The sequence below is a fragment of the Amborella trichopoda genome, chromosome 1 (genome assembly GCF_054954075.1).
Source record: "Amborella trichopoda isolate Santa Cruz 75 chromosome 1, AtrichopodaSantaCruz75HAP2 v2.0, whole genome shotgun sequence".
NCBI lineage: Eukaryota > Viridiplantae > Streptophyta > Magnoliopsida > Amborellales > Amborellaceae > Amborella > Amborella trichopoda.
In genome coordinates, this window is record NC_142336.1 from 2,177,979 (window position 1) to 2,197,541 (window position 19,563).

The 19,563-nt window shown below is 34.9% G+C and overlaps 1 long non-coding RNA gene across 1 annotated transcript; it reads right to left on the reverse strand.

The window, feature by feature from the left end:
• Nucleotides 1-218: 218 nt before the first annotated feature.
• LOC148783472 (uncharacterized) lies at nt 219-1,955 on the reverse strand. Its single transcript, XR_016044455.1, has 2 exons — nt 1,728-1,955; nt 219-570 (listed from the first exon to the last, which is right to left on the reverse strand). It is a non-coding gene; the product is annotated as an uncharacterized LOC148783472 (long non-coding RNA).
• Between the last annotated feature and the right edge of the window lie 17,608 nt (nt 1,956-19,563).

Genomic DNA, 19,563 nt, shown 5'->3' on the forward strand with positions numbered 1-19,563 from the left:
TTCATAAAAGGAGGTCATAATCACTTGTGGCCATTGAATGTGAAATCGAATAGATGAAAGTGTTTATTTTAGACTTTATACCTAAACAATAACACAGTCGCAACCACTAGATTTCAAATTTAATAGTCAATAATGATTGTGATCTCACTATATCAAAGTAAACAAGGTCATTATATATACTTCCAAAAGAAAAAAGAGTCGCGGCAAACAAGTCAAAAGAAAATAAGTGCATCTTATGTGCCCATTTTTTTAAATTCGGCCACCAAATCCTTACAAACAAAATATGAAATGATAAAGACCTTGGACCATAGTTGCGCATTAGAGATACATAGAGAGAGAAGCGTTTAGTTTAGCAACTGTAAACGCATTGACAGGCTTGAGGAATGCAGGTACCACTTACAAGACCTCCTGCACTTTTCACATAAAGATTCCAACAAATATTATCGCAGTCAGATTCCACACAAGGTTTAGAGGGGCTCAGGTCGGGTAGGTTTAGTCGGCACCACTTGATTGGGTCTTCGGGTACGTTATGGATCAGTTTCCTTGCATCTGCAATTATTGGTACTTGAACTGTGCGATTCAAAATAGATCAAATTTCATTGAAAATTTAATAGGCAGAAGAAGAAAAAAAACAAAAAAAAAAAAGGGAGGAAAAAATGAAGCCAATTTGAGATAAGATATATTCTCATATGTCGGCACTGTAGAATGAAATTTAATTGAAGTTTTTATAGAGAGAGAGGGAGAACATATAGAAATATTCACATTTTAACATTCAGAGAGAGAAAGAGAGCTGTTGGAAGTCTCACAAATTTTGGAAATTTTTCTGTCAATTGCTTACTTCTATTACTTGCATCCTGCTTGATTTTATTTTTCATGAAACATTAATGAAGCATTTGACGAAACTATTCTCACCCATCAATACTTGAACGTTTTGCGAAATTCGTTCTACCTCATCATATGCGATATTTGTGTTTTTCTTATTTAGTAAAACCTTGGTTTAGGTGGGTACCCTACTCAAATATGAAGGAAACGTACAAAGATGTACACGACCATAAAACAAAAGACAAAAGAAGTTGGTAAAACTCAACGTTAGCAACACTTTTTGGGCCCCAAATTTTGACAATGTAAAATTTAGGACTTAATAACCAACTTAATATAAAAGATGATTAAATTGGACTTTAGGTCCTTCAAAAAAAATAGATTGAACAAGAATGCTCTAATTTTTAGAGGGCAAGATCTAGGTATTGAGGATCTCAAACATCTAAATCTGTTTTCTTCTTTTTTTTAAAAAACAATCATTTGGTGATACCTAATATTTTGGACAAAAACAGTCCTCCCAAATTAAATTGGATAGGACCAACAGTTCAACTAATCTAATTAAGGAACTAGGTCAGTCCCATTACATTGTTTGATTTTCGATACAGATGGGCCATTTTTTAAATACTAGTAGCCATATTAGATCACGATTAAAAAACTTGTGAGATCCTCTTTAAAGATAGAGACAGAGAGAGATGGAAGGGTCTAAAGAGAAAGAGAGTGGGGATAAAATACATAAAAAAGAATTTTGATTTATCTACCAAGAGATAACTTAAGAAAGGAAGAAAATCTATTAACTCACAAAGACAAAATGTTAGATAACTGAAGAGACCTAAGTCCAAGGGGACAAAAATCAGGAAATAATTCTCTTAGTAACACTACTCTAGAGAGAGAGAGAGATTCAACTTTACCTGAAGCAATAAGGAGCACAAGAAAAACTATTGCTGAGAGCAGCTTCATCTTGGATGTACCCTCAAACACCCGCTCTTCACTTTTTCCAATTGTTAACTGAGGTAGGGTGCATGTATATAGAGCTTGAGGGTGATTTGTTTTGCTAAAAATGACCACCATATTCAATTCAATTCGTGAATGCAGAATCCTTTTAGGATTTGACAGTTAATTCCATAAAGTTGCACTTATTTTTTGGGCTCGTTTTGGTCGAGTGAAAACTTGCATCATAAAACTGGTTTTATATGAAACATACAGTTAAGCGTGTATGGAATGTATTTTTCTCTTCAATCATTACCGAATAAAAAATAATACATAAAAATAAAATTGACCAAAATACCCCCGAAACTTTACAAGGGTATTTTGGCCATTATATTTTTCGTAAAATATTTTTTTGATATTTTTTGAACATTCACCTATCTTTGATGAACACATACGCCTAAAATTTCAAGTGATTTGAATTTGTAGAAAAAAAAAAACACTATCAGGCATCTGCGATCGTTAGGTCGGCCCAAATTTAATCATGGCCTTTAGGCTCATCTTTACTTGTGAGCCCATTGGCTCATAGGATCATTTTCATGTATATTTAGTAATGATCCTATGAGGCCCTCCCACACCCATGTGTGTAGGATCCTAGAGGATCACCAATAAATTTGGTAAAGATATCTAGAAAAGTTATCACATGGGTGTGAGACTTATTTTCTAGAGATCTATGCTAAATTTAACGGAGATCTTTTGGGGTCCTATACACATGGGTGTGGGAGGGTCGTAGAAGGTCATTTCCCCCCCTCCGCCCACACACACACACACACAGATATATATATGGAAAAGTCTTCCCAACACCTATCGGCGAAAATGAATACTGATTTTACCTACCTTCTTCACCATCCAAATTTCATCACGCGGTCACGATTGTCCGGTAGTATTTTATTTTTAATTTCATCACGCGGTCACAATTGTCCGGTGGTATTTTTTTTTTAATTTTTTTTTTACAAATTCGAATGACCTGAAATTTGGAAGTTATGTAAATCTTACTGAGGCACATCTAATAAAAATATATAAAAAATTAACCATGAAAAAGGATTTGATCAAAATACCTTTGAAACGTTTCAAGGGTATTTTGATAAATTTGTTTCATGTAAAATATATTTTTTATATTTTTCAATGATTCCCCAATTTTTGATGAATACAGACTCAAGATTTTAAGTTATTTCGAATTGTAGAAAACAAATGAAAAATAAAAACACTACTGAACAATCGTGACCATGTGATGAACTTTGGACGGTGATGTGAAAAGATGAAATCACTGTTCATTTTCACCTATTGGCGTTGCATAGTGTTTTCCTTTATGGTATAATGCAACGACACTTCTTAAAAACCATTTTTTGTGGTATTTGTATGACCCAAAAGTTTGCACAAACACTCTCTTCATCTCAATAATCAATCCCCAAAAAAACAAGTTCAATTTGTACCTTAGATATGGTCAAAATGAGTCCCGTTAAAAACGAATCTTGACCACTTGTTTGGTGAATTTCAAGATCTTGACCTTTATAAACTCAAAATCCATTTTTTCTTTTTTAACATTGTTTATCTAATAATAATAAAACCATGCAAAAAAATTGAAAATGAAAAAATCCTACTAAGACTTATATCTAAGCATCTCACCAAAATGAACGACCTATGTTAATTACTCTAAAAAAATACTTTCTAGGTTGTGTTTTCATTATTTTACTTTTTGTGATTGTTCATTAGAATGAAAAGAGTGTATATTTCAAAAGTTAGATAAAACAAAATGGCCATAACATGGTTTTTTAAGGTTGGTGCATCATATTACTATGCAACCGTTGAATGAAATCATTGCTTATATATATATATATATATATATATATATATATATATATATATATATATATATATATATATATATATATATATATATATATATATATATGGAAGATATTACAAAACCCTTATAGGTGAAAATGAATGGTGATTTGACTTACCTTCATCACCGTCCAAAGTTCATCGCATGGTCACGATTGTCCGGTAGTGTTTCGTTTTTTTTTATTTTCTACTAATTGGAATGACTTGAAATTTGAAGCGTGACGAATCTACAAAAAAATATCAAAAAAATATCTTACATGAAAAATTGATTAAAATACACCCAAAACGTATTTTTGTGAATTTATTTTTTTTGAACTATTATTTTTATATTTTTTTTAGGTGTAGCTCACTAAGATGTACACACTCACCAAATTTTAGGTCAATCCGATTTGTAGAAAAGAAATGAAAATTGAAACACTACCAAACAATTATGACCGTACGATGAACTTTGGATGGTGATGAGGGTAGGCAAAAGCACTGTTCATTTTCGCCTATAGGCATTTGGAAGAATTTTCATATATATATATATATAAGCAATGATTTCATTCAATTCGAAAAGTTGAATATTATAGTATGTGAGCAACTGATAGCTATCCATGAGCTTCCCAGCAGTTTGAAATATCTATATGCTTCTAGATGCAAAATTTTGCAAACGATGCCCAAACTATCTCACCTTTTTAACCTGGAAAACTTGAAGGTTACATCCAGTGAGCAGCTGGTAGCTATCACTGAGCTCCTCAGCTGCTTGAAACTTCTACTTGCTGATAGGTTCAAAAGTCTACAAGGGATACCCAAACTATCTCACCTTTCTCAACTACAAGTACTGTCTCTTGCAAAAAGTGAGCAGCTAGTAGCTCTTCCTGAGCTCCCCAGCAGTTTGAAATATCTAAATGCTTATGGATACAAAATTTTGCAAATGATGCCAAAACTATCTCACCTTTCTCAACTAGAAAAGTTGATAGTTACATCCTGTGAGCAGTTGGTAGCTACACTTGAGGTCCCCAGCAACTAGAAACATTTAAATGCTTTTGGAAACAAAAGTTTGCAAATGATGCCAAAACTATCTCATCTTTCTAAACTAAGAAAGTTCAAGGTTATATATTGTCTTCAGCTGGTAGCTATCCCTGAGCTCCCCAACAGCTTGAAACGTCTAAATACTTCTAGTTGCGGGAGTTTGTAAGTGAAGCCCAAACTATCTCACCTTTCTGAACCAGAAAACTTGAATGTTTCATACTGTGAACTGCTGGCAGCTACATTGGAGCTCCCCAGCAAATCGAAAGATCTGCATGCTTTTGCATGCAATAGTTTGCGAATGATGCCTAGACTATCTCACCTTTCTAAACTACAAACCTTGGATGTTTCATGCTGTGAGTAGCTAGTAGCTATCCTTGAGCTCTCCAGCAGTTTGAAACATCTAAATGCTTCTACATGCAAAAGTTTGATACCCAAACTACCTCACCTTTCTGAACAAAAATATTTGAATGTTTCATACTGTGAGATGCTGGTAGCTATTCCTGAGCTTTCCAGCAGTTTGAAATATCTAAATGCTTCTCAATGCAAAAATTTGCAAATGATGCCTCAACTATCTCACCTTTCTGAACTAGAATACTTGAATGTTTCATACTGTGAGAAGTAGTTGGCTGTCCACTATCTCCCCACCACATTGAAAACTCCTGAGGCTTCCATTTATATATCGTTGCAAACGGTACCCAACCTCTCTCACTTTTCGCAACTTGAAAATTTGGATCTCAGATACTGTAAGAGGTTGACTGAGGTACAAAGTCCATATGGGCTGCATTCTTTAAGATTATTGTACTTGAATTTGTTCAACTCTCATAGGCTTATGGAGATGACAGTCAGTTCAAACTAAGTTTCTTCTTTCGCAAGAAAACTCCTACTTGGTTTTTGAGTTATCTCTCTTTGACTGCTAAATTCATTTTTCTTTTCACTGTTACACACGCTCACACTGTGCAGGAAATCCTTGCAACTCCAGAGTACCTTCGTGTTTCGAGGAGCAAGGGTCTGGATTGGTTCATGTATCGGAATTCGCCATATACATCGCATCGAAGTCTAGATGTGGGTTCTCCAAATTTGCTCACGCATCAGACTCTCTCGTTCACAAAGTTGAGACTTTTGAAAGTGGACTTTCATATTAGAGAAGTGCTAGTGTACTTCACTATTTATATCCGTGATATTAGTTGCTGCAGCTTGAGACATCTTGAGTTGTTATTCAAGAGGAAAGGTAAGGAATTCTGTAGAAGGCTAATAGACGTTTCCGAGTGGATGAGGATGAAAACATTCTGTAACAGTCGGAGTGGTTGAAAGAAGGAGGTCAAATTGAACTTGTCACTACTTCAGATTGTTGTGACGGTTAATGTTGTTGGGTTTATGTGGCCTTTAAAGGCCTTATGAGTGTGTAATGAAAACATTTACTATAGTGGAACATAAACTCAATGGGAATGTGGTCCCATGAAGACCATAGTAAGCAAATGATATTTGCAGATAACAGACTGTGCTTGACTATCTAGGCCAGTCGATTGGAAAACCCAAGGTACGTGGGCATAAAAAATAAACCGAGAGGGGTTTTTGGGTTAGCCCTTGATTATGTTGGAGCTTACGCCTAGATGAGTAAGCCGAGGGGCTGTGTGACCCTTGTGTGTGATGGTAGGCCTACAAAGACGGGGGCCAAAACCTCATCCTTGTTCCATCACATGGCATGCATATAGATAGATCATCGGGAAAGCTAGATATCCACCTTTGGGTGAAGCATATGCATGTGCGAGAGATACCCCTACGTGCCATAGAGCTATGGTCGCATCAGGTCGTGGTGACATTTACTTGTCTCTAGTGGAGGACCAGTAATCCACAGGCTGGGATTGAAACTCCTTGGCTCATCGACCAAATTTTGATGACCTGCTAATGAGCCATTGCTTACACTGTGGGTCATGGGAAACACTGGGTCGGTTCGATTAAGAGTCCACAGTTGAAGGTGGAGTACCCCGTGATCGTTGATTGCATTCTTGAACCGGATGGATCCACTTCTCATCATATTAATTTATTTGTGTTGATTTTATTATTAAATTCTTTTAGATTTATTATTTTAATTTTTGTAAGTCATTTGATATTTTATTTCTTATTTTTTGACTTATAAAAAGGAAGTTATTAATTTAAAAAGTTATAATGTTTTAAAATTCATTTTGTTTAAATTTAAAAATATTTATTAAAAAAAATACACAGGGACCCATAGTGTACAAGGGCCCACCTTGTGGGTATTCGGTGGGGTCCCACATGCCATACATGGGTGGCACGCTCCACCCTTGGGTACCTTACCTTGTTGCTTTGTCTTCAAGTTTTTTAATTATGGTAACTACATCTTGTAGTATGTGGTCAAATATTGATTAGGAAATACTGACCATATCTTATATTAATTATTGAAGGAATATCTTGACTTGATATTATTGAAATATTCTTATGGAAAATATGAGATGGAATATGCAATTAATGGCATGTACTGTATCTTTAACTGATTTAATTTATTTAAATATATTGAGGGGAAAATTGTTTAAGGAAACGGGGATAATGGTTCATGCACCTTTCATAATGTTGATGGCCCGTCTATGGATTGGATGACTCAGATCTCTCACCCCACAAGTCACCTTGATCAACGGTTCATATTCAATATCAAGAAAGAGGCAAACTATGAGAAACCCTAGACCTAAATTTCACTATAAATAAGGGTTCTCTCCCCCCATCTCTACATACCTCTCTTTCCCACGAACTCTCTCGATTTTCCCTAAGGGCCATGCCCCTCTCTCTCTACTCTCTCATTTTCTCTCTCTACTAACTCTCTGCCCTAAAAGGGACCCTAGGGGGCACGCCCCAACATAGGGAGTCTCACTCTCTCTTGATCTAATCTAAGGGTTGGGAAAAAATTAGGGTATTAGCCCAATTATTTTAGAGTTAGGGTTTTGTAGAGATTTCGGGGTGGTTATTTAGTTTGGTCGAAATTAGCTTTCCCTAATCAAGATTGAAGCTAGACCGCTGATCCCACGCCATTGGATGTGGTGACTCGAAATAAGGTGTAAAAAGTTCGGTTGAGGTAATCTCCGACATCTTTTCTTTTAATTGTTTGTTCTTTTATTTTATATTCTCAAGCACAGTATTAGGTTGTATGATGGACATAAAGTAGTTGAGATTTATTTTATTGATGTGTTATTTATTTTTAGAATTTCTATTGTTTGTAATAAGACCACATGTGAGTGATCTTGTTGCCAAAATTATAAGGGGCGATTATTATTAAAAAAAAAAAAATTGTATTTTCCCAGCATTTGATTATGTAGGTCATTCTTTCAAATGTGTCTCGAATCCATGGTTTCATTTGAAGGAGGGAGGGATCCATCATGTATACAACGAAAAAGATACCGAGGATTCCATTTAAGAAAAGCTGGATGACTTCTTGACTTCAGGACTCATCGACGAAGATTTGCAACCTCGCTATCTCTTATGTACTAGCAACTTTTGATTCAGATGGCAACTTTTAAAGTATCACAGAGCTCTTATAGGACTCTCTCTCTTTCCCCATGCATGTGTCTCTGGGGCATGCCAGATGTTGTGGAGTCCTTACTTCATAATGATAGAGTTGACAAAGAATTTTATACCTATTTGATTTCTTCCATGTCAGCAGGTTATTCTTTATTTTTTTAGTTATTTATTTTTTTATTTATTTTTAAGTTTTTATGATTGGGGGAAACTCTATTGATATTTGTTCTTAAATTAGAGCTACACATATTGCTTCTTTGCAGATTATTGGGTCCAATATTGTGTCATGCTTGTAAGGAAGGAACTACTATCTTTGAGCACCTATACACCCACAAAGTAGAGGGGCAAGAGAGAGAGCAAGAGAGAGACTTCTTTCTATTGAGAGATAGCTCATCATTTGCTTTTTCTTGGCTACGTCTTTCTTCTGTGCCATTATAGAAAACATTTCAAAATGCTTATAAGGGTATTTTTAACTTTCATGGCTCATCCTTGTCCAAATTTGTATTAGATGGCCACAGCCCTTTCCAAACTCTTCATAAGAAAATAAAAAAGTAGTCCCCAAAATAAATAACCAAAAAAAAAGGATTGTACCGAAAAGGACCATTTATTTTTTCATAAAAGGAAGTTATAATCACTTGTGGCCATTGGATGTGAAATCCAATAGATGAAAGTGTTTATTTTGGACTTTGTACCGAAACAATAACACAGTCTCAACCACTAGATTTCAAATTTAATAGTCAATAATGATTGTGATCTCACTATATCAAAGTAAACAAGATCATTATATATACTTCCAAAAGAAAAAAGAGTCGCGCCAAACAAGTCAAAAAAAAATAAGTGCATCTTATGTGCCCATTTTTTTAAATTCGGCTACCAAATCCTTACAAACAGAAATTGAAATGACAAAGACCTTGGACCATAGTTGCGCATTAGAGATACATAGAGAGAGAAGCGTTTAGCAACTGTAAACGCATTGACAGGCTTGAGGAATGCAGGTACCACTTACAAGACCTCCTGCACTTTCCACATAAAGACTCCAACAAATGTTATCGCAGTCAGATTCCACACAAGGTTTAGAGGGGCTCAGGTCGGGTAGGTTTAGTCGGCACCACTTGATTGGGTCTTCGGGTACGTTATGGATCAGTTTCCTTGCATCTGCAATTATTGGTACTTGAACTGTGCGATTCAAAATAGATCAAATTTCAATGAAACTTTAATAGGCAGAAGAAGAAAAAAAAAAAAAAAAAAAAAGGGAGGAAAAAATGAAGCCAATTTGAGATAAGATATATTCTCATATGTCGGCACTGTAGAATGAAATTTAATTGAAGTTTTTATAGAGAGAGAGGGAGAACATATAGAAATATTTAACATTTTAACATTCAGAGAGAGAAAGAGAGCTGTTGGAAGTCTCATGCAAATTTTGGAAATTTTTCTGTCAATTGCTTACTTCTATTACTTGCATCCTGCTTGATTTTATTTTACATGAAACATTAATGAAGCATTTGACGAAACTATTCTCACCCATCAATACTTGAACGTTTTGCGAAATTCGTTCTACCTCATCATATGCGATATTTGTGTTTTTCTTATTTAGTAAAACCTTGGTTATTATAAAATATTAAAGTGGATACATATTCTTCTTTTTCTGTTTTTTTTTAAGGCAAAGAGGGTGTTTAGGCGTGTACCCTACTCAAATATGAAGGAAACGTACAAAGATGTACACGACCATAAAACAAAAGACAAAAAAAGTTGGTAAAACTTAACGTTAGCAACACTTTTTGGGCCCCAAATTTTGAGAATGTAAAATTTAGAACTTAATAACCAACTTAATATAAAAGATGATTAAATAGGACTTTAGGTCCTTCAAAAGAAATAGATTGAACAAGAATGTTCTAATTTTTAGAGGGCAAGATCTAGGTATTGAGGATCTCAAACATCTAAATCTGTCTTCTTCTTTTTTTTAAAAAACAATCATTTGGTGATACTTAAAATTTTGGACAAAAACAATCCTCCCAAATTAAATTGGATAGGACCAACAGTTCAACTAATCTAATTAAGGAACTAGGTCAGTCCCATTACATTGTTTGATTTTCGATCCAGATGGGCCATTTTTTAAACACTAGTAGCCATATTAGATCACGATTAAAAAACTCATGAGATCCTCTTTAAAGATAGAGACAGAGAGAGATGGAAGGGTCTAAAGAGAAAGAGAGTGGGGATAAAATATATAAAAAAAAAATTTTAATTTATCTACCAAGAGATAACTTAAGAATGGAAAAAAATCTATTAACTCACAAAGACAAAATGTTAGATAACTGAAGAGACCCAGGTCCAGGAGGACAAAAATCAGGAAATAATTCTCTTAGTAACACTACTCTAGAGAGAGAGAGAGATTCAACTTTACCTGAAGCAATAAGGAGCACAAGAAAAACTATTGCTTAGAGCAGCTTCATCTTGGATGTAACCTCAAACACCCGCTGTTCACTTTTTCCAATTGTTAACTGAGGTAGGGTGCATGTATATACAGGTTGAGGGTGATTTGTTTTGCAAAAAATGACCACCATATTCAATTCAATTCGTGAATGCAGAATCCTTTTAGGATTTGAGAGTTAATTCCATGAAGTTGCACTTATTTTTAGGGCTCGTTTTATTCGTGTGAAAACTTGCATCATAAAACTGGTTTTATATGAAACATACAGTTAAGCGTGTATGGAATGTATTTTTCGCATCAATCATCACCGAAAAAAAAATAATATCCAAAAATAAAATTGACCAAAATACCTCCGAAACTTTACAAGGGTATTTTGGCCTATTTATTTCATGTAAAATATTTTTTTGATATTTTTTGAAGATTCACTTATCTTTGATGAACACATACGTCTAAAATTTCAAGTGATTTGAATTTGTGGAAAAAAAAAAACACTATCAGGCATCTGCGATCGTTAGGTCGGCCCAAATTTAATCATGGCCTTTAGGCTCATTTTTACTTGTGAGCCCATTGGCTCATAGGACCATTTTCATGTATATTTAGTAATGATCCTATGAGTCCCTCCCACACCTATGTGTGTAGGATCCCAGAGGATCACCAATAAATTTGGTAAAGATATCTAGAAAAGTTATCACATGGGTGTGAGACTTATTTTCTAGAGATCTATGCTAAATTTAACAGAGATCCTTTGGGGTCCTATACACATGGGTGTGGGAGGGTCGTAGAAGGTCATTTCCCCCCCTCCGCCCACACACACACACACAGAGATATATATATGGAAAAGTCTTCGCAACACCTATCGGCGAAAATGAATACTGATTTTACCTACCTTCTTCACCATCCAAATTTCATCACGCGGTCACGATTGTCCGGTAGTATTTTATTTTTAATTTCATCACGCGGTCACAATTGTCCGGTGGTATTTTTTTTTTAATTTTTTTTTTACAAATTGGAATGACCTAAAATTTGGAAGTTATGTAAATCTTACTGAGGCACATCTAATAAAAATATATAAAAAATTAACCATGAAAAAGGATTTGATCAAAATACCCCTGAAACGTTTCAAGGGTATTTTGATAAATTTGTTTCATGTAAAATATATTTTTTATATTTTTCAATGATTCCGCAATTTTTGATGAATACAGACTCAAGATTTTAGGTTATTTCGAATTGTAGAAAACAAATGAAAAATAAAAACACTTCTGGACAATCGTGACCGCGTGATGAACTTTGGACGGTGATGTGAATAGACGAAATCACTGTTCATTTTCACCTATTGGCGTTGCGTAGTGTTTTCTTTTATGGTATAATGCAACGACACTTCTTAAAAACCATTTTTTGTGGTATTTGTATGACCCAAAAGTTTGCACAAACACTCTCTTCATCTCAATAATCAATCCCCAAAAAAACAAGTTCAATTTGAACCTTAGATATGGTCAAAATGAGTCCCCTTAAAAACGAATCTTGACCACTTGTTTGGTGAATTTCAAGATCTTGACCTTTATAAACTCAAAATCCATTTTTTCTTTTTTAACATTGTTTATCTAATAATAATAAAACCATGCAAAAAAATTGAAAATGAAAAAATCCTACTAAGACTTATATCTAAGCATCTCACCAAAATGAACGATCTATGTTAATTACTCTAAAAAAATACTTTCTAGGTTGTGTTTTCAATATTTTATTTTTTGTGATTGTTCATTAGAATGAAAAGAGTGTATATTTCAAAAGTTAGATCAAACAAAATGGCCATAACATGGTTTTTTAAGGTTGGTGCATCATATTACTATGCGACCGTTGAATGAAATCATTGCTTATATATATATATATATATATATATATATATATATATATATATATATATATATATATATATATATATATATATATATATATATATATATATATGGAAGATATTACAAAACCCCTATAGGTGAAAATGAATGGTGATTTGACTTACCTTCATCACCGTCCAAAGTTCATCGCATGGTCACGCTTTTCTGGTAGTGTTTCGTTTTTTTTTTTTTTCTACTAATTGGAATGACTTGAAATTTGAAGCGTGACGAATCTACAAAAAAATATCAAAAAAATATTTTACATGAAAAATTAATTAAAATACACCCAAAACGTATTTTTGTGAATTTATTTTTTTTGAACTATTATTTTTATATTTTTTTTAGGTGTACCTCACTAAGATGTACACACTCACCAAATTTTAGGTCAATCCGATTTGTAGAAAAGAAATGAAAACTGAAACACTACCAAACAATTATGACCATACGATGAACTTTGGATGGTGATGAGGGTAGGCAAGATCACTGTTCATTTTCGCCTATAGGCATTTGAAAGAATTTTCATATATATATATAAGCAATGATTTCATTCAATTCGAAAAGTTGAATATTATAGTATGTGAGCAACTGGTAGCTATCCATGAGCTTCCCAGCAGTTTGAAATATCTATATGCTTCTAGATGTAAAATTTTGCAAACGATGCCCAATCTATCTCACCTTTTTAACCTGGAAAACTTGAAGGTTACATCCAATGAGCAGCTGGTAGCTATCACTGAGCTCCTCAGCTGCTTGAAACTTCTACTTGCTGATAGTTGCAAAAGTCTACAAGTGATACCCAAACTATCTCACCTTTCTCAACTACAAGTACTGTCTCTTGCAAAATGTGAGCAGCTAGTAGCACTTCCTGAGCTCCCCAGCAGTTTGAAATATCTAAATGCTTATGGATACAAAATTTTGCAAATGATGCCAAAACTATCTCACCTTTTTCAACTAGAAAAGTTGATAGTTACATCCTGTGAGCAGTTGGTAGCTACACTTGAGGTCCCCAGCAACTAGAAACATCTAAATGCTTTTGGAAACAAAAGTTTGCAAATGATGCCAAAACTATCTCACCTTTTTAAACTAAGAAAGTTCAAGGTTATATATTGTCTTCAGCTGGTAGCTATCCCTGAGCTCCCCAACAGCTTGAAACGTCTAAATACTTCTAGATGCAGGAGTTTGTAAATGATGCCCAAACTATCTCACCTTTCTGAACCAGAAAACTTGAATGTTTCATACTGTGAACTGCTGGCAGCTACATTGGAGCTCCCCAGCAAATCGAAAGATCTGCATGCTTTTGCATGCAATAGTTAGCGAATGATGCCTAGACAATCTCACCTTTCTAAACTATAAACCTTGGATGTTTCATGCTGTGAGTAGCTGGTAGCTATCCTTGAGCTCTCCAGTAGTTTGAAACATCTAAATGCTTCTACATGCAAAAGTTTGATACCCAAACTACCTCACCTTTCTTAACAAAAATATTTGAATGTTTCATACTGTGAGATGCTGGTAGCTATTCCTGAGCGTTCCAGCAGTTTGAAATATCTAAATGCTTCTCAATGCAAAATTTGCAAATGATGCCTCAACTATCTCACCTTTCTGAACTAAAATACTTGAATGTTTCATACTGTGAGAAGTAGTTGGCTGTCCACTATCTCCCCACCACATTGAAAACTCCTGAGGCTTCCATTTATATATCGTTGCAAACGGTACCCAACCTCTCTCACTTTTCGCAACTCGAAAATTTGGATCTCAGATACTGTAAGGCTGAGGTACAAAGTCCATATGGGCTGCATTCTTTAAGATTATTGTACTTGAATTTGTTCAACTCTCATAGGCTTATGGAGATGACAGTCAGTTGAAACTAAGTTTCTTCTTTCGTAAGAAAACTCCTACTTGGTTTTTGAGTTATCTCTCTTTGACTGCTAAATTCATTTTTCTTTTCACTGTTACACACGCTCACACTGTGCAGGAAATCCTTGCAACTCCAGAGTACCTTCGTGTTTCGAGGAGCAAGGGTCTGGATTGGTTCATGTATCGGAATTCGCCATATACATCGCATCGAAGTCTAGATGTGGGTTCTCCAAATTTGCTCACGCATCAGACTCTGTCGTTCACAATGTTGAGACTTTTGAAAGTGGACTTTGGTATTAGAGAAGTGCTAGTGTACTTCACTATTTATATCCGTGATATTAGTTGCTGCAGCTTGAGACATCTTGAGTTGTTATTCAAGAGGAAAGGTACGGAATTTTGTAGAAGGCTAATAGACATTTCCGAGTGGATGGGGATGAATACATTCTGTAACAGTCAGAGTGGTTGAAAGAAGGAGATCAAATTGAACTTGTCACTACTTCAGAACGTTGTGACGGTTAATGTTGTTGGGTTTATGTGGCCTTTAAAGGCCTTATGAGTGTGTAATGAAAACATTTACTATAGTGGAACATAAACTCAATGGGAATGTGGTCCCATGAAGACCATAGTAAGCAAATGATATTTGCAGATAACAGACTGTGCTTGACTATCTAGGCCAGTCGATTGGAAAACCCAAGGTTCGTGGGCATAAAAAATAAACCGAGAGGGATTTTTGGGTTAGCCCTTGATTATGTTGGAGCTTACGTCTAGATGAGTAAGCCGAGGGGCTAGGTGACCCTTGTGTATGATGGTAGGCTTACAAAGACGGGGGCCAAAACCTCATCCTTGTTCCATCACATGGCATGCATATAGATAGATCATCGGGAAAGCTAGATATCCACCTTTGGGTGAAGCATATGCATGTGCGAGAGATACCCCTATGCGCCATAGAGCTATGGTCGCATCAGGTCGTGGTGACATTGACTTGTCTCTAGTGGAGGACCAGTAATCCACAGGCTGGGATTGCAACTCCTTGGCTCATCGACCAAACTTTGATGACCTGCTAATGAGCCCTTGCTTGCACTGTGGGTCATGGGAAACACTGGGTCGGTTCGATTAAGAGTCCACAGTTGAAGGTTGAGTACCCCGTGATCGTTGATTGAATTCTTGAACCATATGGATCCACTTCTCATCATATTAATTTATTTGTGTTGATTTTATTATTAAATTATTTTAGACTTATTATTTTAATTTTTGTAAGTCATTTGATATTTTATTTCTTATTTTTCGAGTTATAAAAAGGAAGTTATTAATTTAAAAAGTTATAATGTTTTAAAATTCATTTTGTTTAAGTTTAAAAATATTTATTAAAAAAAATACACAGGGACCCATAGTGCACAAGGGCCCACCATGTGGGTATTCGGTGGGGTCCCACATGCCATACATGGGTGGCACGCTCCACCTTGGTCACCTTATCTTGTTGCTTTGTCTTCAAGTTTTTTAATTACGGTAACTACATCTTGTAGTATGTGGTCAAATATTGATTAGGAAATACTGACCATATCTTATATTAATTATTGAAGGAATATCTTGACTTGATATTATTGAAATATTCTTCTGGAAAATATGAGATGGAATATGCAATTAATGGCTTGTACTATATCTTTAATTGATTTAATTTATTTAAATATATTGAGGGGAAAATTGTTTAAGGAAACGGGGATAATGGTTCATGCACCTTTCATAATGTTGATGGCCCGTCTATGGATTGGATGACTCAGATTTCTCACCCCACAAGTCACCTTGATCAACGGTTCATATTCAATATCAAGAAAGAGGCAAACTATGAGAAACTCTAGACCTAAATTTCACTATAAATAAGGGTTTTCTCCCCCCATCTCTATATACCTCTCTTTCACACAAACTCTCTCGATCTTCCCTAAGGGCCATGCCCCTCTCTCTCTACTCTCTCATTTTCTCTCTCTACTGTCTCTCTGCCCTAAAAGGGACCCTAGGGGGCACGCCCCAACATACAGAGTCTCACTCTCTCTTGATCTAATCTAAGGGTTGGGAAAAAATTAGGGTTTGAGCTCAATTATTTTAGAGTTAGGGTTTTGTAGAGATTTAGGGGTGGTTATTTAGTTTTGTCGAAATTAGCTTTCCCTAATCAAGATTGAAGCTAGACCGCTGATCCCACACCATTGGATGTGGTGACTCGGAATAAGGTGTAAAAAGTTAGGTTGAGGTAATCTCCGACATCTTTTCTTTTAATTGTTTGTTCTTTTATTTTATATTCTCAAGCACAGTATTAGGTTGTATGATGGACATAAAGTAGTTGAGATTTATTTTATTGATGTGTTATTTATTTTTAGAATTTCTATTGTTTGTAATAAGACCACATGTGAGTGATCTTGTTGCCAAAATTATAAGAGGCGAATATTATTAAAAAAACAAAATTGTATTTTCCCAGCATTTGATTACATAGGTCATTCTTTCAAATGTGTCTCGAATCCATGGTTTCCTTTGAAGGAGGGAGGGATCCATCATGTATACAACGAAAAAGATACCGAGGATTCCATTTAAGAAAAGCTGGATGACTTCTTGACTTCAGGACTCATCAACGAAGATTTGCAACCTCGCTATCTCTTATGTACTAGCAACTTTTGATTCCGATGGCAACTTTTAAAGTATCACAGAGCTCTTATAGGACTCTCTCTCTTTCCCCATGCATGTGTCTCTGGGGCATGCCAGATGTTGTGGAGTCCTTACTTCATAATGATAGAGTTGACAAAGAATTTTATACCTATTTGATTTCTTCCAGGTCAGCAGGATATACTTTATTTTTTTAATTATTTATTTATTTATCTATTTTTAAGTTTTTATGATTGGGGGAAAGTCTATTGATATTTGTTCTTAGATTAGAGCTCAACATATTGCCTTTTTGCAGATTATTGGCTCCAATATTGTGTCATGCTTGTAAGGAAGGAACTACTATCTTTGAGCACCTATACACCCACAAAGTAGAGGGGCAAGAGAGAGAACAAGAGAGAGACTTCTTTCTATTGAGAGATAGCTCATCATTTGCTTTTTCTTGGCTAAGTCTTTCTTCTGTGCCATTATAGAAAACATTTCAAAATGCTTATAAGGGTATTTTTAACTTTCATGGCTCATCCTTGTCCAAATTTGTATTAGATGGCCACAGCCCTTTTCCAAACTCTTCATAAGAAAATAAAAATGTAGTCCCCAAAAAAAAAAATCAAAAAAAAAGAATTGTACTGAAAAGGACCATTTATTTTTTCATAATCACTTGTGGCCATTGGATGTGAATTCCAATAGATGAAAGTGTTTATTTTGGACTTTGTACCGAAACAATAACACAGTCTCAACCACTAGATTTCAAATTTAATAGTCAATAATGATTGTGATCTCACTATATCAAAGTAAACAAGGTCATTATATATACTTCCAAAAGAAAAAAGAGTCGCGGCAAACAAGTCAAAAGAAAATAAGTGCATCTTATGTGCCCATTTTTTTAAATTCGGCTACCAAATCCTTGCAAACAGAAATTGAAATGATAAAGACCTTGGACCATAGTTGCGCATTAGAGATACATGGAGAGAGAAGCGTTTAGCAACTGTAAACGCATTGACAGGCTTGAGGAATGCAGGTACCACTTACAAGACCTCCTGCACTTTCCACATAAAGATTCCAACAAATATTATCGCAGTCAGATTCCACACAAGGTTTAGAGGGGCTCAGGTCGGGTAGGTTTAGTCGGCACCACTTGATTGGGTCTTCGGGTACGTTATGGATCAGTTTCCTTGCATCTGCAATTATTGGTACTTGAACTGTGCGATTCAAAATAGATCAAATTTCATTGAAAATTAAATAGGCAGAAGAAGAAAAAAAAAACAAAAAAAAGGGAGGAAAAAATGAAGCCAATTTGAGATAAGATATATTCTCATATGTCGGCACTGTAGAATGAAATTTAATTGAAGTTTTTATAGAGAGAGAGGGAGAACATATAGAAATATTCACATTTTAACATTCAGAGAGAGAAAGAGAGCTGTTGGAAGTCTCATGCAAATTTTGGAAATTTTTCTGTCAATTGCTTACTTCTATTACTTGCATCCTGCTTGATTTTACTTTACATGAAACATTAATGAAGCATTTGACGAAACTATTCTCACCCATCAATACTTATGAACGTTTTGCGAAATTCGTTCTACCTCATCATATGCGATATTTGTTTTTTTCTTATTTAGTAAGACCTTGGTTATTATAAAATATTAAAGTGGATACATATTCTTCTTTTTCTGCTTTTTTTTAAGGCAAAGAGGGTGTTTAAGTGGGTACCCTACTCAAATATGAAGGAAACGTACAAAGATGTACACGACCATAAAACAAAAGACAAAAAAAGTTGGTAAAACTCAACGTTAGCAACACTTTTTGGGCCCCAAATATTGAGAACGTAAAATTTAGAACTTAATAAACAAGTTAATAGAAAAAATGATTAAATAGGACTTTAGGTCCTTCAAAAGAAATAGATTGAACAAGAATGTTCTAATTTTAGAGGGCAAGATCTAGGTATCGAGGATCTCAAACATCTAAATCTGTCTTCTTCTTTTTTAAAAAAAACAATCATTTGGTGATACCTAAAGTTTTGGACAAAAACAATTCTCCCAAAGTACTTTTTGGCCAGAAGAAGTTGTTGTGCAGTATGCTCCGGCTTAAAGAAGTATACTTAATAAATAATAAGATATTTTGGCAGCTCAGCTATAACATTTGCCCTAAGAAAATGCAAGTACTTTTAAAAGTGAAAGAAGGGAGGCTCTACTATTTAATTTTTTGATATTCTCTCTCAATATTTGAAAGCAGTTTTTGAAACCCGGATTGGTATGGTGAATCGTCTCGTTACTAGGCAATACTCCTAATCGCTTCGGTGAAGACTGAAAACCGAAAAATTTCTTTTCTCTATTTTACTACAGAAATATTAAAAACCCTTAAAAAAATTTAAATTGGACAGAACCAACAGTTAAACTAATCTAAATAAGGAACTTGGTCAGTCCCATTACATTGTTTGATTTCCGATCCAGATGGGACATTTTTTAAACACTAGTTGCCATATTAGATCACGATTAAAAAACTTATGGGATCCTCTTTAAAGATAGAGACAGAGAGAGATGGAAGGGTCTAAGGAGAAAG